This window comes from Panthera pardus, unplaced genomic scaffold (genome assembly GCF_024362965.1).
Source record: "Panthera pardus isolate Hobbes unplaced genomic scaffold, ASM2436296v1 HiC_scaffold_25, whole genome shotgun sequence".
NCBI lineage: Eukaryota > Metazoa > Chordata > Mammalia > Carnivora > Felidae > Panthera > Panthera pardus.
In genome coordinates, this window is record NW_026526821.1 from 59,888,394 (window position 1) to 59,910,391 (window position 21,998).

At 40.0% G+C, this 21,998-nt stretch overlaps 1 protein-coding gene across 6 annotated transcripts in view; it reads left to right on the plus strand.

Moving 5' to 3' along the window:
* The first annotated feature begins 356 nt into the window (after window positions 1–356).
* Window positions 357–21,998, plus strand: part of REV1 (REV1 DNA directed polymerase) — a 92,128-nt gene continuing 70,486 nt past the window's right edge. For 3 of the 6 annotated variants that reach the window (XM_053890595.1, XM_053890597.1, XM_053890596.1), the window contains exons 1-2: window positions 362–586; window positions 18,856–18,943. The gene's annotated coding sequence lies outside the window, so the exon portion shown is untranslated. Of the gene's footprint in view, window positions 587–18,855; window positions 18,944–21,998 lie in introns of all 6 variants that reach the window. The other 3 variants (XM_053890593.1, XM_053890594.1, XR_008417814.1) reach the window with 2 other exon arrangements.

Sequence of the window (21,998 nt, forward strand, 5' to 3'; positions counted from 1 at the left end):
AGGGCAGGCTGCGCGCGGCGGAAGGCGGGCCCGCGCCGCACGACTCTCCGCCCCCGCTAGCAAGACGGTCACGTGCCGCAGAGGCGCTGCCCCCTGCGGGCGGTGGCGGGAGGGCGGGGCGTGGCCAGGCAGGCAACCGCGGAGCTCCGAGGCGCTGCGCCCGCGGTTCCGGGTCGCCCGGGACAGGGCGCGGGCCAGGCGCGTGCGCCGCTCAGGGATGAATGCGAGCCGGGGCGGGGACGGTCGCTTGCCAGCCTAGCGCGCCCCGCAGGCCAGCGCAGGAGGAGAGCGGAGGGGGCGGAGCCAGGGAGCGCGCAAGCAGTGGAGGGGGAGGGGCGGGGCGGAGTTGCGGCGCGCGCGCCCGCGGGAGTCGGGGAGGGGCGGGAGCAGCCGCGGAGCGCGCGCAGGGCCGGCCGCCGTGAGCGTGGGGCGAGCGTGGGCCGTGGCGCGGCGGTGTGACTCCTTCCCGCGACCCTTCCCCCCGGCCCCCTGCAAGGGTACTGTGCGGCGGCGGTAGGGGCACCGGAGCCCTCGAGGCCGAGCAGGCAGCGGTGCCCGGGCATGGTGGTCCGGGGCAACGCGGAAGGTGAGCGACCCCCGGGCCGGCGGCGGGGGTGGGGGAGGGGTGGGACCGGACACGCGTCGCCCGGAGGCGCCGCAGACCCGCCCGAACGCGGACAGCCTGAGGCGGGGCCGGGGAGGGCGCGCCAGCCCGGGCACCGCAGGCCGTCCTGTCGCGGCCTGGGCGGCCCGCGGCGTCCCCAAGCGCGGCAGCTGCCGGGTTATGTAACGCGTGACCTCCCCTTCCCCCTCCGCCATGGCGCGGCCGGCCGGCGGCCGCCGACCCTGCCTCCCGCAAACGGCCGCCCCACAGACGCGCCGCGCCAAAGAGTCTCGCACGGCGGCCCTTCTCTCGGTTCTCCCTGCGTCCCACCGACGGACGCCACCCCCGGCCCCGCTCACACCGCGCCGCAAACTCCTTCCTGCGTCGGCGCCTGGGCCGGCCATTCATCCCCGCGCCATTCATTCATGCGCGCGTTTGGTCGTCGGCTCTTCAGGCATCGCAGGATGTCTGCTGGGGCCGGACGCTTGTGTTCCCCGCCGCAGGCCATCCCCTCCCCCACCTCCCGTGACCCCTATATCAGACACCCCTCTCCCGCATTGGGGCCCGAAATCGGTGTTGGACTGTCTGAAGACAATTTTCATTCACTTAGTTTTCCTTGTTCCCTGTTTCCTTAATACGCAGGGCACCTTTCCCCAACTGTCCTTAACAAGTGCCCTTTTTCACACTTCCACTCACTGTTAAAATGATTAAGTCCCTGTGTGGACCGAAAGGGCTTTTCCTTATATATTTAACGGCTCTTCCTACCTAAACACTCTGTGAGGAAATACCTTAATATACCACTCCTTGTTTAAAACAAAATACTTGCGGATGGTCTAAGTTTACTATTTCTGTTTCTCACGCCTTCTTAGGTCACGTATAGAGTAGAAATGGTATCATTTAGGTGAAAATAAAGTGGACTACCACATCCCATAAAAGGACCTGTAACTAACTTCTAAGGACTTTTATGTAACAGTTCTCCATTCCGTGTGTCTGCCTGGTCTCTGTGGCCTCTGCACTTTAGTCTTGGGGAATTAGCCGTTTCTTCGTTAGGGTTGGGCACACCACAGCCTTGGTTCTTGCTGTGGAGCAGTACACCGCAGTCCATCCTGTGGGGGTACGGTCGACCTGCTTTCCAGACTTCCCATCTCTCCTTTCCCACATAGCCTTGTCTTAGACGGTGCAAGTGCTGCTAGCAAGTGGTTCCCTCCCTGTTTCCTGTGGTGGACTCTGGGAGGTTCACCTAAAGTTCCTTTTCCAGGAATTTTTTTCAGGTCTAGGAAGATCTCCATTCAATTCTTAGGCTGTTTATTTGCCACTCAGATTCTACATGTGTTGTGATTATCTTTTTATCCATATTCTCTTTTCTCTTTCAGTGTGTACCAAACTCGTCTTTTGTCAGAATTTTACTCACATTTTATTGTAAACAATACATATTTAAGATTTCCCCCTCCCCCCAAAACGTAGGAATCACTCTTTTAGGGTTAATGTTTATGATACCTCAAGTGGAAAATAATTTTTCAAAATAGTATTTGAATAAGTAGGACGACTCCATCTTCCCCACCCCAACTTCAAAACTCAGTTCTCCATGAGAGAGAGAAACCCTGTCCTCACCAGCAACAAGCTAGTCATTAATAATAAATTGGGAAGACTACATATGATACATCTGATAGTCCTTTCTTTGGCAGTTGTTGTGGTGGAAAGATAAGAACTTTAGAGTTAGATGTAGATGTAAATTCTGGCTTATTAGCTCTGTGACTTTGGACAGTTTAAGTTACTCTTATCTGATTTTTTCCCCTCGTATAGAATTTCCTCGTGTTATTTCTTACCGTAGGTAGCTGAGGATTAAATGAGTCTTTCAGTGTAAGGCATCTAGTGAGTACCTGGTATACAGTGCTGCTCAATAAATACATACATACTTGCTTGCTTTGGTATACTTCTTTATTGCAATTCACCATCTAGAATGAGCCAGGAAATGCTGGAAACAAAGCATGAGAGGAGAACTGATCAGAGGAGGGGATAGGTACTTCTTGTCTCTGAATAAATGAACCAACCCTTAGCTAAAGAGTAGTAAATCTCTTTCTGCTTCTCAAGAATGTACAAGTGTATGTGGCATATTATCCATAATAGACTACATTAAACAGTACTTCTAATTGAAGGAAATATGTATTAACCTTTTTTTCTTTTATATAGCATCAACTGAAGCATTAACTTGGATATTAAAAAGGAATCTTCTAAGTTGTTAGGAATGAAGGATGAAGGGAGGAAGCATATTTTATTTATTATTTATTTCTTTATAAGTAGGTGTTTATTTTGAGAGAGAGAGACAGTGTGAGTGGAGGAGGGACAGAGAGAGTGAGAGCGAGACAGAGAGAGAGAAGAGAGGGAGAGAGAGAATCCAAAGCAGACTCCAGGCTCCGAGCTGTCAGTGTAGAGTCCAACATGGGGCTCATACCCACGAACCGCAACGCGAGATCATGACCTGAGCCGAAGTCGGAACCTTAACCCACTTAGCCACTCAGGTGCCCCTCGTATTTTAAACAGTCCTTTTTGGGAACGATTGGGGTTGTGTGCTCTTCCTTTAGTGTCTCATCTACTTACAAACAGTACTAAATCCACTATGAGTTCATTTCTTCCTTAGACTGTTTTAACAGTGCCCTCCCTGGTATCCCTGTTTTGTTTTTCTTCCTGACTGATCCCCGCCTAAGAATCCATGGTCTTTTTAAAGACATAAGTCCTGTTGTCATCCTTGGGCTCAAAATCCTCTGAGAAAGCTTCCTGTTTACCCTTAGGGCATTACATGACTTGTCAGCTGCCACGACTCGACTCTTCATCACCGTGCCCCAGTTCCCTGGTCCTTTTGTCATTTCTTGAACTAACCAAACTGTTACTACCTTACCAGTGTTAAACTTGGTGTTCTCTTAGTTGGGCCACGCCTTGCTTCTGGTGGTTATCTTGCCTTTACATCTTTTGTTTGCTCATCAAATGTCATCACCTCAGAGAGGCCTTCCCTGATCCCTAAAATACAAGCCAGCCCCGATCTTTCTACCACTTTTTGATTCTTTCATTTTGCTTTTTATTCATAGCATTTATTTGGTGAAAGTCACACTGTTGACTTATTTATCAGTTTGCTCCAATGCCTCTCCCCCACTAGAGGGCAGGGACCTTGTCTTACTGTTCTCACAGCTCTGTTCCCAGTGCTCAGAAATGTGCCTGGCACATAGTAGGTGCTCAAAAGAACTTGTTGAATGAATGGTATACTTAATTTAAACATGGCTCTGGAGTCAGACAGCTTGGGACAGAATGTTGTCTCCTATCATTTACTGATTCTGTAGTCTTGGGCAAGTTAATATCCTTTGATGCCTCAGTTTGTTCATCTGTGAGATGGAGACTGTATATACCTTATAGGATTATGCTGAGTAATAATTGAGTTAATATATGTCAAGTACTTAGAACAAGATTATTTTATAGTTTATAGGAACAGTATTTGATGTTAGCTTGGAACATTCACTTAGCATTTTGTTTTTGCATGAGACAAACGTGCAATCATTTAATTTTATATTTATGACTTTTGCTGGTATTTTTGGCTACCAAAGTTGTATTAATGGAACTCCTTTTTATTTTTTTTTATTTTTTAAGTTTATATATTTGAGAGAGACAGCATGAGTAAGAGAGGGAAGAGAGAGGGAGAAAGAAGAATGCACAGAGCCTGACATGGGGCTCGAACTCATGAAACTGAGATCATGACCTTAGCTGAAACCAGGAGTTGGACGCGTAACTGAGCCAACCAAAGTGCCCCTGTAAACTTATTTTTAAAATAAATACATCTTGTGAATGTCTAGAATGGATTAAAAAATAAACTGCTGAGGATGGTGACCAGTATTGGTTGTAATGTGTAAGTCAGCTTTTTCATTCTGTGATCTGTGGAAGATGCTAGGAGAGATTATCTCAGCAGCTGCCCACCAGAGTAGCTTTTACATATTTCCTTTTGAAGTTCTGCTGGAGATGGGACTGTGGTGATGAAAGGACTTGCTGGAGGCCCAAGATGGAAAATCCTGGAAGATCAAGTTGAAGGATGAGTCCTGTAGTATTTGGGAAAGAGGGGTGTTTATCATCTTTGGCATTCAATTTCTGTTATTTTTTGTTACGGATCCTCCCCTCCCCCATTGTGTTTGGCTCTTGACAAGAGCTTATAGTGACCCAACTCTACTTCTTATCTTTTTTTCCCCTTTCTGTTCATCTTTTCATAGTGGGATTTTGTTTTTCCTTTAATATTTTACAGAAATGGAGAGGAAAGAATTAACAAACAGTAACTTTGTAATAATAGATGATTGGAGCTAATGCAACTTGAGTTCTTAGAAACTAAGATTCTGCCTGTAGTAACTGCACTTGCTTGATACCAGTTATTTTTACTCAGTCCACGTATCTTAATTAAGGTGCTTCTTTGTAGGAACATACTTCTTTCTTACTCTGAACTTTAACAAATAGGATCCTATCAGTGGGCCTTAAACTTAGGAAAAAAATTCAAAATACTGCTTCTCTGTGTAACATTTGTTCCAAAATTTAATAATAATTGCTAACTTATTGAACATTTACTATGTGTCAGGCTCTTTGCTGAGTGCATTGCCTCATTCAGTATTCACAACCACTCTGAGGTAGCACAGTTATAAAGAAACAGATTTAGATAATGTTCCTTGGGCCAGTCACACAGTTATGAAAGGATTTCAGGATTTCAGTCTACTACCTGAGTCCATAACTCAAGGTCATAACTACTTTTCTCTGAGGCACATAAAAATATGGCTTCTGGGGGTGCCTGGGTGGCTCAGTCAGTTGAGTGTCTGACTCTTTAATTCAGCTCAGGTCATGATTCCAGGGTCACGGGATCAAGCGCTGCATCAGGCTTTGTGCTGGGCATAGAGCCTGCTTAAGGTTCCCACCTGTGCTTACTCTCTCTCTCAAACTAAAAACAACACCAAAAAAACCTCATGGTTTCTACTTGGAAATTTGCCATCATATTTTACCATGTTATTTGTGTGTGGTGTTCCTATAACTACAAGTAGTTTCATTGTTTGTGGCTAAGTTTTGTTTTTTGTTTTCGATTTAACTATTACACTTAAATGCCTAAATGTTCTGTAAGTGAGAAACGTTTTAATAGGTTGATGATAGGCAAAATTATTTTTTTTCTCATCTTATTACAGAGCTACAAATAAGTCAAAGCATGTCCATCATGGAAGGTCACCTATGTAAATAGTTTGAAAAAGTTTTGCTTGATAGATGCGAGGCATCAGGTTTAAGAAAACATTGTACCTTTAAATTTGCTTAAGGCTAAAATTTCAGGTAGCAAGTAAATACTTAATAAAAATTAAAGATCAGTTTCTGCTGATTATGGAGCAAATTTTCACCATCTTTGTTTTTAATAAGTAAAGCGGGTATCATTTAGTCAATTAAAATGCCTTGAAACCTAAAAAAAAAAAAAAAGGGTAGGGACACATTGGTAGAATGTTTTTACACCATGATAAACTTTTAAGTATTTTTGACATACTTGCAAGACTTTAAAATTTGAAGGGCGCCTGGGTGACTCAGTCGGTTAAGCGTCTGCCTTCGGCTCAGGTCATGATCTCACAGTTCGTGGGTTCAGGCCCTGCATTGGGCTCTGTGCTGACAGCTAGCTCAGCCTGGAGCTTGTCTTCGGATTCTGTGTCTCCCTCTCTGTCCCTCCCCTGCTTGCACTGTCTCTCTCTCTCTCAAAAATAAATTTAAAAAACATAAATTTTAAAAAAAGACTTTAAAATTTGAAGAATATCTAAATTATGAGTTTGTTGACTTCTCAACACTTAAGTAGAACTTAAGTAGATTCAGAATGCCGGTGCTAGAATGAACCTTGCAGCTTACATTTTCCTTATATTCTTCTGGAAGAAAATGAGACCCAAAGAGTCATTCAATTAAGAGAAGAAATAGTACTAGAGGAGTGCCTGGCTGGCTTAGTCGGTTAAGCGTTCGACTCTTGGTGTCTGCTCAGATCATGATCTAATGGTTGTGAAATCGAGCCCCTTGGGGTTTTCTCTCCCCCCCCCCCCCCCCCCCCCCCGCCTCTCTGACACTTGTGCACACACGTGCTCTCTCTCTCAAGTAAATAAACTTTTAAAAAATGTTTAAAAAGGAAGAAATAGTACTAGAACTTAGGGGTTTTGTTTTGCTGTTGCTTTTACTAGAAGGCCATTTTTTAAATTATTCTTAACTGCCCTCCCTTAATCACCCAGTGTGTTTAGACCAATGTATTTGAGACCAATGTATGCTTAATATCTTATGTTCAAGAGAATAGAGAATTGAACAATATGTTCTGATAAATTTGTGATTTAATACCTTGAGGTTTTGTTTTTTTATCATTGGCTTTGAAGTAATAGAAAAAATACTTGTAGTCTATAGTGTGATAGAAAGTATGCTTTCTCAGGGCACCTTGGGTGGCTTAGTCGGTTAAGTGTCTGACTCTTGGTTTTGGCTCAGGTCATGATCTTACGGTTCAGGAGTTCCAGCCCCACATTGGGCTCTGTGCTGATGGCTTAGAGGCTGGAGCCTGCTTCAGATTCTGTCTCCTTCCCTCCCTCTCTCTCTCTCTCTCTCTTTCTTTCTCCCCCCCCCTTCCCTGCTTGCACTTTCTCTCAAAAATAAAACAAACATTAAAAAAAATTTTTTTTTATTAAAAAAAGAGAAGTATGCTTTCTCATGCCAGTAGGTAGGTGCCTATACATGTAGGATAGCTTGAGTAATATTTTAAAGACCATTCTGGTTTCGTGGCTTTATGCTTGAATGAAAGGTTAGAGGTAGGCAATAAAATTGATTGTGATGTGAATAATTTTTACTTGAATCCAGTGTCTGAGTAACCAAAATGTTGCTTATTGGCTTCAGTCATTCCTGATCATAACCAAGGCTAAAATGAGCTTTTGGAGATTTAGTCAGAAAATAATAGCTTGAATCTTACATTTTCTAAACTCCCATCATTTCTACACTAGAGATTACTAAAAACGGACTTAATACATTTTTATCATTTAGGCATTAGTCTTAATTATGTGTTTGAAATTATGATTCTCTTTTAAATGCTTTTCATCAGAGTTCTGAATTTTTTCTTATAATAAGTTCTATTATTTTAAGTATTTAAAAAAATTAAATTGGACAATCCTGAATTAAAAAAAACTTTAACAGTTTCTTCTTCTTAAGTAGGCCTTACGACCAGCATGAAGCCCAATGTGGGGCTTGAACTCCCAATCCTGAGAGCAAGACCCAAGCTGAGATCAAGAGTCAGGATACTCAACTGACTGAACCAGTTAGGCTCCCCTAACAGTTTGTTCTTTAGTATGTTTAAGAGCATAACCAAAAATGTCCTTTATTTTTTGTAATGCTTTATGCCTTAAAAAGTGCTTTCACTTGGCTTTTTCTCATTCATTTCCTAAAAGAGAGAAGTAAGATGGTATGTCCCGTTGTATAGCTGTGTGATTCTGGCACTAACCACCAGAGTTAGGGTAGACATCATAGGTTAAGGGCATTGTCCATTGGATTTTCCTCACTTCAAATACCATTTGCAAGCTCCAGGGCTTCCAGGCCACTTGTATTTGTGACCAACTGGCTACAAATTTGGGAGTTCCTACTACCCCTTCAAATTTGATAATTTGCTGGAATAACTTAGAACTTAGGAAAGTGCTGTACTTAAAATTACAGTTTTATTATTAAGGATACAAATCAAGGCAAGACAAATGAAGACACAACCTAGAGAGAGGTCTACAAGGGTCCCAGATATGAAGCTTCCATTTCTTCAGGACATGTTATCCTCTTGCCGCATTGACATGTGATTACCAACCAGGGAGACTCAACCAAGCCTCCATGTCCAGAGTTTATTGGAGTTTTATTACGTAGGCATGATTGATTGAATTGGCCATATGGTGAATCAGTCTCCAGCCCCCTCCTCTTCCAGGATGTTAGGCTGATATCATATGCCTCAAAACCCCAATCCTTTAATCACTTGACTGGCCTTTTAAGTATGGCCAACCCTATTCCTGAAACTAGAGGCCCACTGGGAGTTATATGTTCATAATAAAAGATGTCCTAGGGGCCCAACAAGGATAACAAACACACTTCTCTCTATCAGTTGTGAAATTCCAAGGATTTAGAGTCTCCGTCCTATGAATCAGGGACAAAGGCAGCCAGAATTTGTATTATACAATAATAGCTGAAGAAGTGAGAACAGACATTTGTCTCATTTGTGACCATTGAAACTAGAACATATCTCTGTAGTAGTAGCCAGTAGCCCAGTGATCTCCATTACTAAAAAATTGTAACAGGTTGTATTTGAATATATTTACATATGTAGAAAGATTGCTTTCTTTTTAAAAAAAATTTTTTTTAATGTTTATTTATTTTTGAGAGAGAGCGCCAGAGTGTGAGCCAGGGAGGGGAAGAGAGACAGGGAGACCCCAGAATCCGAAGCAGGATGTAGGCTCCAGGGTTCAAACTCACCAACCACGAGATCACGACCTGAGTTGGATGCTTAACTGACTGAACCACCCAGGATCCCTGAAAGATTGCTCTCTATTGAAAATTAAAACATTCTTTTATCAATATAATTGTATTTAAAACCTGGCTCAATGTTCTTTTGAGTCTCATACTAACATAAATTGTAGTTAAGTTTATAAACTACATGCTTTTTGGTATTTATAAGCTCAGCAATTTTGGCTGTGAAAATACTCATTTTTGGTATTTTTGAATTTGTAATTTTAGACTTAGGTTGTTATTAGTGTTAAGTCAGAGAAAATCTAAACCTATGAGGTGAGATTTTTGTTAGGTGGAGGTGTTGATAACGTATCCATTGGTTGTTAGTGTCATAAAGTGTTTTAGTAACTTAATTGCCATTTTGAATTTTAGCTCTTGAGTAGAAGTTACTAGCTGTTCAGGTACAGTGTTGAAGATTGATAATATTCTTTTGCATATTGTTTATGCCCAGTAGAAAATCTTATTTCTGATTGCCATTTAAAGATTATATTACATACTTGGACACCTGGGTGGCTCAGTAGCTTAAGTGTCCAACTCAATTTAGGCTCAGGTCATGATCTCATGGTTTGTGAGATCAAGCCCCACGTCAGGCTCTGGGCAGACAGTGTAAAGCCTGCTTGGGATTCTCCCTCTCCCTGTCTCTCTCTCTCTGCCCCTCCCCTTTGCGTATACATTCTCTCAAAAGAAATAAACCTAAGGGGAAAAAAGGTTATATTACATTCTCTTGGAACTTACTGAATGTTCAGAAATAGTCTATTAAGGTAGGGAGTGTTATAAATAAACTGTTTAATTGAATAAGAATTCTAGTGTTTTCTGAGGAATGCAGCATCTACTATTTGAAGTGTCGTATTATCTTAAAAATTAGTGGGTTTTGTTGTTGTTTTTTATATATGATTGGGAATTCTTGGCATGAAGCAAAGGAAAAAAGGCCAGAAAGTACAGAAGGGGTGATTTCTTAAACATTCTATTCCCTTTATTTTATTTTCACTCACAGTTTCATTTAATAGAAGGATTTGTGGGAAAAGAGATTTGTAACAGATGAAACCAGCAGATCTGGAAAAGAGTGAGTTTGACCACAATTTTGAATTACAGTTATTCAGAGGAATTTGTTTTTAGTTGTATGTCATTATTGTATGCTGGCATATCTTCTGAGTTTGGAGATCTAATACATTTAAGGATAGAAGACACAAGATGAGGACTTTTGCAAAGCCAGGTTTATAGATCTTGGTGTAGATTAGGCTCAGGGGGGAGAACCTCTCCCTGTCTGTGTGCAGCCATCCCTATCCTCCAGCATTTACATACACAAATTTGCTCTTTCTTTCCTAACTTTTACAAAGTAAGGTTCAAACTTGTTAGTATGATATTTAAAGCCTTCTGTTACATTTCTTCAACTACCTTATAAGTTATCACTACCTCTACCCATATGTCAATCCAGAATGTTGCCGTAAACATCTTTTTTCTTTTGTGTTTTTGCTCATGAATTTCCTTCTTCCTGAAATACCCTCTCACCCTCTTCTGCCCATTAAAATCCTACTCACTGTTCTCAGTGCATATCTACCTCTTCAGTGAAGCCTTCTTGGATGTAGTCTCCATCATGAGATTTATTGCTGTTTTCTCTGTGCATTTATTCCTTCTTGACATTCCCTCTAATGTGTGCTCCTGTATTGTAGTTTTACACAAATCTTTTTTCTCTAATAGATAATGTTGGATTGCAGTTTATACTTTATTTATTTACCTTGAAAACTGTAAACTACAGTAAATGTTCAATTAATGTAGAGTAAACTGTTAGATTAGACCTAGAATTTGGGGAGAGGAGGAGTGCAAGGAACAGGACAGGAGAGATCTTGTTACCTGTAATCTAAAAACCTTGATATGGTGAGTTTACTCATTTAGTCCTCGGACTGTGATACTCTTTCTATTTAGTGTACATTATACCAACTTTCTACTTGGTATACTGTCTCATTTGAACTTCTCCTCTAGTTGTCTCTGTTTGCAATTATCGCTCTAGATACACTGCAGGCAGAATCAGTGTTTCTCCTCTTGTGTGCCTCAGACCAGCCACATCAGCATTACCTGGGAACTTTTTAGAAATGGAGATTCCTGGCCCCACTTCAGACCTACTGAATGAGAAACTTTGGAGTGGGGGCCCAGCAGTCTGTGTTAACTGGGCCTTCAAAATATTCTGCTCCATGCTGAAGTATGAGAAATACTGAAGATGTAGTCCCTATTTCTTTGATATTATCTCCTCCATATCTGGAGAGGTTATGTTCTGTCCCTGTTACTGAGCTTCTACTCTGGCCTTTGGTTTACTGCAACCTTGAACTTTTCTGTGGATAATTACTTGGCTTCCCTGTGAGAATATACCACTTCTCCTTAGTGAAGATCACTGGCTTTTTATTCCTTCTTCTAGACTTTTTAAAAATTCTGTCATCTCCAGGAGTGCTGGTAGGTCAGTCGGTTGAGTGTCCGATTTCAGCTCAGGTTATGATCTTGTGGTCAGTGAGTTCGGGCCCTGTGTCAGGCTCTGTGCTGACAGCCCGGAGCCTGGAGCCTGCTTCGGATTCTGTGTCTCTGTCTCTGCTCCTCCCCTGCTCGTGCTCTGTCTTTCTCTGTCTCAGAAGTGAATAAATGTTAAAAAAAAAAAAAAAAAAAAAATTTAAGTCATGTTATCTCCAGAACTTCCTTTTGTTTTACTTTGTAGCTTGAGGCTGACTTTTGGACATGCTGACCTTGAAATGCATGTGAGACATCCTAGTGGAGTTGTTTAATAAGCAATTGGGCCACATGATTTGGAGTTCAGAAAGTCAGAAAAATTGAGGGAAGGTGTTTACAAACCAGTTAATTTTGCTGCAGTCTGGAAAGTCAGAGAAGGCAGTTCTTTGTGCTTTATTAAAATATCAGTCTTCATTTCTTTCCTTTCTGTGGAAATCTGTAATTACAGGGAGGAAAATTATTAGTAATTCTTCTAGAACACCTCCTTCAACTTGTATTCAGATGACTGATTTTGTTAAATCATTCATCTTTTTGTATTTTTGTTGTTATAACAAAGAGGATAAGAGAGAAAATTCTTTGTTATATTGAATTGTGTGGGATAGAAACTTTCCTTTTAATAAGGTCAGTCTCAGAGTGGGATGTTACAAATATTTGTTATGCATTTTCAGTTTTAATATATCCAAATATTTTTCTTATATATCTTGTTTTTCTCTTTTTATCTCTGTAGTCTATTAAAGTATTGACTCTCAATCATAGTATGAAAATGTTAAAATGTATTTACATTCATTAGGGTACAGGCTTAGCTGCTGTAACAGAAACTTACAAACACAATGATACAAACAACACTAATGAAGTTTTTCTCTTTCCTGTAATAGTAGGTGGGCAGTCTGTAGTGGGTGAGGGACTGCCTTTTTTTTTTTTTTTTTTTTTTTAAGGTTATTCATGGTCCCAGGTTCCTTCTGCTTGCTTAGCAATCCCCTTAAGTATTGTTCTCATTTCACGTTGAAGCCAGATTACTTCATAGGGGCACACCAGAAAAAGAGTAAATACCTTCCTTTGAGAAGATGGCACATATTTTTTTATATATATTATTCTGCTTGTATCTCACTGGCCAGAACTTAGTCACATGGCCACTCCTGATTTTAAAGGAGCCTAGGAAATGTAGTCTCAATTGGTAACTCTGCTTCCCACTTAGGGGAATGGGAGAAGTGTTCTATTACTAAAAGAAAGGAAGAAAGAATGACTACTGAACATCATTCTGACACTCCAAACTTTAGGAGTTTCAAGACCACTCTCCTTTCTGATACCAACCGCAATTTTGCGGAGCCCCAAGATCACCCTCAGGTTCAATAATTCACTAGAACTCTTGAAAGCTGTTGTACTCATGGTTATGATTTACTCAGTAAAAGATGTAGATCAAAACTAGCTGAGGGAGAAGGCACTTGGGGCACACAGGTGGAACTTCCAGTTGCCCTCTCTCACTGAAGCCTTAGGACAGCACTAACTTCTGGCAACAATGAGTGGCAGTACACACAAAATACTGTCAACCAAGGAAGTTTACCCAAGCCTTAATGTCCAGAGTTTTTATTGGAGTTTGGTCATACAGATATGGTTGGCTACCCATGTGGCTGATCTTTAGTGTCCTCTGAAAGTTAACAATGCATGACCCAAAGTATCCATCATAAATCACTTTGTTAGACTATTTGAAGTGGCTCGTAGTTGGCTACTAAACAAAGACATTGATCATACAGGACATTCCAGTGGCTTAGAGATTACCTCCCAGGAACCAAGGTTAAAGGCTAGACCTCTTTTTGAGTAAGGTTAATTCTTTATTAGATAGCCACTTCTGCGGATAGGCACATCTTGTTTCTGGATATATAGACAGTTGCATAATATAAATGCTTTCATTTTGAAAGCTTTTTTTCTTAAATGAATAGACGTTTAAAATCACGTACCTTTGGGGCGCCTGGGTGGCTCAGACGGTTAAGCGTCCGACTTCTGCTCAGGTCACGATCTCGCGGTCCGTGAGTTCGAGTCCCGCGTCGGGCTCTGGGCTGATGGCTCAGAGCCTGGAGCCTGCTTCCGATTCTGTGTCTCCCTCTCTCTCTGCCCCTCTCCCGTTCATGCTCTGTCTCTCTCTGTCTCAAAAATAAATAAAAAACATTTAAAAAAAAATTAAATAAAATAAAATCACGTACCTTTTAAAAACTACAAGAGACTAGACTTTGTTAGGTTCAACTATCCACAAATGAACTAGCACTGACTGCTTGTGACCTAGATGAGAGAACCAGTTAACAAAGTTGATACTGTATCTGAATCTCTACTTATGAATATGGGCTACTTACATTTGCAGTCGAGATGGAATCTGTTTGTTGTAAGACCTATTTTCCTCCTCTGTCCTTTACATATGTACCATACATGTCTGGGAGCTACTGTATCTGACCCAGACAGGTACTGGATTCGAAGCATCTATTTTGTTGAATTGTATTTGTCTGGTTCAGTTCATTATGAGTGGTTTTTTTTTCCAGTATGAGTGTTCTCTTCAGAAGCTTATTGTATTGGTAGTATTGTTCATTTTCTCCCTGAAGGTTGGATGACAGTTTTGTACAAGTGTGATTTTGCATCACAAACCAGCAATGCAGCCTTTAGTCTTTCTACACTAGGAGGCAACTGTGTGCAGAATAATTAGTATTTGGCCTACCTACTCCAGATTGTTGTGAAGATAAATAGTAAATGTAAAGGTCCCTTTGGAAAAAATATAAATACTATGGAATTGTAAAATATTACTAGTGGTATGTTTAAATTTAAAGAATTTAAAGTTAAATGTTAAAAATTTTAATAAAGGAAGGAAATAGAAGATACCAGTTGAGTGAATTTTTAAAAAGATGATGAGAATATAATTTTCTCTTCCCTTTATTTTCTCAGTTTTCTGCAGTAAACATGTAGTTCTTTTATCATGAGAGCACAGAAAACTTTTTGAAAAGGGACACCTAGCAAGACCAAATACTGACAATGTAACAAAGCAGTGTATAAACACAAATCATGACTTGGATGAGTAGTAGCAAATTTCTCAAGAAAAGGTGGAAAGATCAGACTCACTTCTGGAAAAAGTTTATGTACCCAAGTCTATAATTTGTTGTTTAGACAGTGCCTTTGTATGTTGTAGCCACTTTTATTTGATGGATTAAAGTTCTTTGATTTCTGTATTTTTTTGGTGTTTATCAAATGGTATCTCCTGGGGCACCTGGTTGGCTCATTCATTTAAGTGTCTAACTTTTGATTTTAGCTCAGGTCATGATACTATGGTTTGTGAGATTGAGCCCCACATTGGGCTCTGTGCTGACAGCTTGGGGCCTGCTTGGGATCTCTCTCCCCCTTTCTCCCTGCCCTTCCCCCACTCATGCTTGTGTATGCTTTCAAAAATAAACATTTTTTTTTTAGAAATTTTTTTTATGTTTATTCTTGAGGGAGAGAGGGAGTGTGAGTGGGGGAGGGGCAGAGAGAGAGGAAGACACAGAATCTGAAGCAGGCTCCAGGCTCTGAGCTGTCAGCGCAGAGCCCAATGCAGGGCCTGAACCCACGAGCCGTGAGATCATGACCTGAGCTGAAGTCAGACATTTAACCAACTGAGCCGCCCAGGCGCCCCAACAAACATTTTTTAAAAAGAAAAAAATACTTAAAAAAAAAGATCCGTATCTCTTATAGAACAGGAATTGTTTTATTGTAGCAGAAAACAATTGGTAATAGGAAAATGTCTCTGTATAATGAAGGTGAGGGAGCCAGGTTAAAAAGTTTTTTAAAAGGGTCCTGTTAGGTTAGGAATAATACCTGGTTGAGCTATCTTGACATTTTATTCTTATATATTTTCAAAGAGATTTTATACACACAGTGCTCTTAGGACATTAAACTGTCAGTTTGGTTTTGAGTCCCTACAAGTGAGTATATAGACTAGAGCCATTAGTTGTGCTTCTTGGAAATTATCACAAGGGTACAATGTCTGTCACCCAGGTGTCTGATTTTTGTTTTTAATAGCTTGATGAGTTTTTTCAAAGTCAAAAACATGGCTAGTGTGTTGGATAGGTCGAGAAGATTCTACTTCCTTGGTTTATGAAATTCAAGAATCTCTTTTGCCCTTGTAACTTGAGCAGGCTGAGAGCTGTAGACAGTGATGGTCTCTGTTTGAATCAAACCAAAACCTCAAAACAGCTGTATTTTTCTGTTTAAGTATTATGTAAATAGCTGTTTATCTGGTATTAAAGCTTTTACCATTTAAGGACAAATAAGAGCACACTGAAGCAGGCATTGTCAAGTCGTGTTAGTGACTGCGTGCTAGCACTTCATTTACTTACTCATTGTCCTTAGTTAAGGACAGTACTTGGTCCTAGTAAATTAGTTCTACAAATGCCTTCCCACTGCCCTCTCTGAGGAAAAAGTTCCAGATACTGCTGTATAGATTTCTTGGAGAAGTAGCCTCTCTTCCAGTGTTGTACTGCCCTCTTCCCTGTTAGCTTGCCGGTCTCTGTAATCCCAGCTGCCTATGGAATGTTTCCAATGTCAGAAGTCCTTTTTTTTTTTCTTTGCTTATTCTTAGAAATTTCATTTAAAAATTTTTGATTGTGGGAAAATCATGTGTAAAATTTACCATTTTAACCATTTTTATGTGGACAGTTCAGTAGCACTAAGCACATTCATGTTGTTGTGTAATCATCACCACTATCCAGAATGCTTTTTGGTTTATAGCTGAAACTGTACCATTAAACTGTAGCTCTCTATTCCTATTCCCCCCAAGCCCCTGGCAACTCCCATTTTACTTTTTTCTTCATGATTTTGACTATAGATACCTCATAAAAATGGAATCATACAGTGTTTCTCTTTTTATTACTGGCTTATGTCACTTAGCATAGTGTCCTTAAGGTTCATCCATGCTGCAGTGTTTGTCAGAATTCTCTTCCTTTTTAAGTCTGAATTATATTCCACTGTATGTATATACAACGTTTTGTTTATCCGTTCATCTATCAGTGGACATTTGGGTTGCTTCCACCTTTTGGCTGTGGTGAATAATGCTGCTATGAACATGGGTGTATAAATAACTCTTTGGGGCTGTGCTTTCAATTCTTTTGGGTATATACCCAGAAATGGAAATGCTGGATCCTAGAGTAATCCTATTTTTAATTTTTTGAGGAACCCACCATATTGTTTTCCATAATAGCTACACCATTGTATATTGTCACCAACAGACCAGCAGTGTACGAGTGTTTCAATTTCTCCACATCCTCACCAACACTTTCTGGTTTAAAAAAAAAACAACTTTTTTTAATGTTTGTTTATTTTTGAGAGAGAGAGAGAGAGAGACAGAGTGTGGGCAGGGGAGGGGCAGAGAGAGAGGGAGACACACAAACCAAAGCAGGCTCCTGGCTCTGTGCTATAAGCACAGAGCCCAACGTGGGGCTCGAACCCACGAAATGTGAGATCATGACCTGAGCCGAAGCCTGGCGCTTAACCGACTGAGCCACCCAGGTTCCCCTTCTGTTTTTTTTTTTTTTTAATGTTTGTTTATTTTTGACAGAAAGAGAGACAGAGCATGAGCGGGGGAGGGGCAGAGAGAGAGAGTGGGAGACACAGAATCCGAAACAGGCTCCAGGCTCTGAGCTGTCAGCACAGAGCCCGACGTGGCGCTCGAACTCACAGACCGCGAGATCATGACCTGAGCCAAAGTCGGACACTCAACCAACTGAGCCACCCAGGCGCGCCAGCTTCTGTTTTTTAATAGTAGCCTTCCTAATAGATACGAGATAGTATCACATTGTGGTTTTGATTTGCGTTTCCTTAATGAATAGTGATGCTGAGCATTTTTTCACGTGCTTCTTGGCCATTGTATTTTTTTTTTTTTTTGAGAAATGTCTATTTAAATCCTTTGCCCCTTTTATTTTTTTCTTAATGTTTATTTTGAGAGTGTGCATGTGTGTGAGTGAATGGGGGAGGGACAGAGAGAGATGGAAAGAGAGAATCCCAAGCAGGCTCCGCACACAGTGCAGAGCCCAACACAGGGCTCAATCTCATGGCCACAAGATCATGACCTGAGCCGATATCAAGAGTTGGGCACTTAACTGACCGAATCATCCAGGTGCCCCTAAATCCTTTGCCCATTTTAAAATCAGTTTCTTTTTATTGTTAAATTGTAGGAATTCTTTATATATTCAGGATATTAAATATCAGATTAGGTGATTTTAAAATATTTTCTCTTGTGTGGGTTACCCTTTTACTCAGTTGATTGTGTCCTTTGCTGCACAATTTTTAATTTTGATATAGCCCAGTTTATTTTTCCTTTGTTGGCTTTTTTTGATCATATTTTGCCATGTTTAATGTTATGAAGCTTTTGTTCTGTTTTCTTTTTTAAGTTTTATTGTTCAGGTCTTTGATCCATTTTAACTTTTTATGTGTATAGGATAAGGGTCCATCTTAATTTTGTTGCATGTGGATATCCAGTTTTCCATTTCCTTTGGCAAAAAGACTGCTTTCCCCTATTTAATGGTCATGGAGAAGTCTTCTTAAATACATGTGTCCCTGGAATACCAGTTATTACCAATTTCTTAATTGTTAGCAGCAAATTGATAGCAGACTAAAGAAAGAGGCCTTGAAGAAGAGATGTTGAGTATTGATATGGTAGGGAGCCAAGGGTAAACTTGTTTTATTTCAGAATTGCCTAGTGATGGTCTGGGTGGCTACAGGCTGCTTTCTTTGCATTTGTGTCATATTCATGAATTAATATACTACTATAATATGCAGATTCATTCATCTATTGCATATTGATTTGTATATTCCAATTCAATTCTGCACCTATTTCTTAAATAACTATTGAATGAAGATAAACCCATACATGTACATATGACTAGAGTAATGAGACTATGTAAAAACCACTCAGAGTCAGTTTCATTACTTAATAGCCTATGTATTTTAGAGTTACAGACCTATAACCAACAGATTAACACTAATAATGAATATGTATTTGGGCAGTTCCTTGATATGTTGTGGAGATTTTGCTGGTGTGTGTTTAGAACCCTGTAATGTTAATAATTCTTCAGGAAATAGATGAAATATCACTTCTGCATGAAAATGATTTTTTTTGGTGATTAATATCATTCCGTGGGTAGATGTCAAAGTCCCAGTAATCATAGTAAAGAAGACAGAATGAATTTTTGTTTGTTTGTTTCTTGTTTTAGCAGGATTTGAGTAGCTTCTTAAATGCATATTGGAAGTCCAGAGTGAACTGTGTGCTCCAGCAAAAGATGAAATAAAGTTAGGGGAAAGGTATGAATAAGTAATTTTGATATATTTTTTAATAAGTAGATCCTTCATGAGACTCTTCATAGGATTTTTTAATACCCCTGTTAAGAGAATGGAAGAGTCAGGAAATCTTTAGCATTGCAAGGCATTCAGGGTCCCCGAGCTCAGTATAGATATAGCTGCTGTCCCATTTGCCTTAAACGTGCCTCACCTGGCTAGCTGTTAGTCTGTGTTGACACTGGAGGGTGGGCATGACTGCACTGACAGCCTCTCATTTTGTTGGTCTTTATAATTTTATTACTTGAGGTCTAATAGGTGAGTTTTAGCTTTTGAATCTTTCAGGGGGTGGAACATTTCCACCCTCTTTTGTAGTCACATATGGGAACACAGAACACAGCCAGAAGTCTTCAGACTTAGTTTTTAGTTCATTAGTTTTGGTTTTCAGTCTTTTTCAATTTGAGCTTTTTTCTTATTCAGACCTCAGATAATTTAAAACTTACAAAGCAGGGTTGCCAAAATTAAAGTGGTTTTAGAGAGTGGAACCTTACATGATTGTTGTTTTGCCCCAAACTTTTGTTTCTTCCCTACCACATTCATCCCATATATGCAGTGCATAGTTCCACAGGGATTCTACTGAGCACTTAGCGGTCAAACTTTGCTTTATAGGTGAACGGATGTGAGGCTCAGTGCTCTTGGATTCATCCCAAGTCATACAGATAGGCAGTGGTGGAACTGGGATTAAAGCCCAGGTCTTGTGTCGCTAAATATATTGCTCTTTCCATTATGTTGTACACCATGGATAGCACATTTAAAATAATGATATTGTGTACTTTATAATCTTCAAAGAGTTTCCATACATGTGGTCTCATTTGATTTTCACTTTGTGACTTGGTGCAGTAGATTAGTATAATAGCAGCTAATGTTTATTGGGGGCATACCCTAAATGCTAGGGATAAGGGTACTTTTGGATACATGAGTTCATTCTTTATCCATTTTTTAACTAGTTTTTAAAAACCCAGCAACTGACTTCGGCGTTGATGCTGTTGGATAAGGAGAAGTCCATAGGTTACATAGGTTTTATTTTAGGTTGTGTATTACAGTTTCAGAAACATTTATCACTTTCCTCAAGGTCGTGGGACTAGATTGGGAACGTAGTCGGCAAGAGTTTCATCTAGAAGGCCAATTTTTATTTATAAGTGTGACTTGATAATTGGATGACTTGTTGATAAAGGGCATTCTCTTCTTAGTGAGCAGGGTTAGTCAAGAGGACATGTTGTAAGTCAGAAGGATGCTTGGAACAGAGAAGATAAGAACAGAGCATGTGTGTTGTTTTTAAGGGTTATTTCTGTCAAGTTGTGGTGTCCTGACTTACTGTTCTCCATTCTAGGGGAAGTCCTATTTGAAGAAACAAATCAGTCATCTGGAGTGGAGAACTATTCCCCTGAATCTGTCTTGAGAGGCATAGGTGCCTCTTTTTGAAGCTCTATACTGGTTAGCACAAACATAAGCCCTGACTTCATGGCATACCACTTTCCACAAATAGGTTTTTATGTTGTTTCCTGATTTCACACTACAAAGAAAGCACTGTAGTGTTTAGAACCCCCTAAATGACTTACATTTAATCCCACCTGTTGGATGGTTCTTGTTAGCATCAAAAGTGTGTATCATTTGCTAATCTGGTCTGTGTACCGTTTTGGGGGGAGGGAGCATATCGTATATTCTATCTGTTAAACACAGAATCTGACTGTGATTCTTTGGAAAGATGTTTTAAAATAAGAGAAATAGGGGTGCCTGGCTGGCTTAGTCAGTAGAGCATGTGACTCTTGATCTCAGGGTCATGAGTTTGAGCCCCACGTTGAGTATGGAGATTACTTAAAAATAAAAGCTTAAAAAAAAAACACAGAATAAAAAACATAAGATTAAATATACAAGGTACAGTTTTAAATATAGATACACTGGGGTACATTATACTAGAGACATTATTATTTCTACCTTGCTTTATCTCCTACATAGAAGTTTATTTTCTTTATTAAATAAGAACTTGTTGACTTTCTATCATATGCAAGATTATTAATTATTTTATATACATAGTATATTCTTCATATATTCATTCTGCAATGTTTTGAGTATGAGAAAGGAGAGGAGTGTGGGTTTAACTGAAGTAAGTGAAGTATGAACAATCTTTGGTGCTGTGTACATATGAACAGAAGTCTGATAAGCCTACTTATTACTTGCTTCCTGTCACCTGTCTGTCACCTTCACCTGTCACCTTCCTGTCTCTTACTGACCTTACAGTTTAGGTTGTCAGGGAGCTTTGCTGCATGCCAGGTTGGTCTGTTACTGCTCTTTGCCAGCATCTTAGATGTGGGTTATGTAGTTTTCTTTGTGTCCAGGTTTTGGTTTTGTTTTTGTTTTTGTTTTTGTTTTTTTGTCCTCCCTACTCTTCTGCATGAAATCTTCCTCTTAAGTTCGTTTGTAGGGCTAGTTAGTATTTCCTTAATTGGTGCTCATTTCCTTTTAGATTGTAAAGTTTTAAAATTTATATAAAAATGTCTATAATTTTATTTATCTCAGTACTGTTTAGTATAATATAGTGCTTTATACACAGTAATATTCCATTAGCTTTGATCTATAGGTAGTTTAATGTGGTCTCTCCTATACACATCTGAATTATTTCTTACATGCCATAATTACCTATGCTATGAGAAGTAATCTACAGCTGTCTACTGAACTATCTAGCATCTTTGTCTGACAAAAGAAGAGTTATACTACTGTTGTCTACAACAGTGACAGGGCTGATGAATTGCTACTCCCAGTATGTAGCAAACACCAGATTTAGTTAGGTTTTTACCCCAATCCACTGTCACAGGCCATCTTGGTCTATACATATTATTTAAATGAATTTGATAGGACTGGTTGCCTTAAGTCTTTTCTGAATAAGTCTAGGAGGTCTGCATAAATAAATGTAGAGCATCAAAACTGTTACACAATGTAATTTCAAATTTAAGTATGTTGCTGAAGTATATGGATATAATGTTAATTTTTATATTTAATTTCTGAAAATATTTCTGTGTGTCTT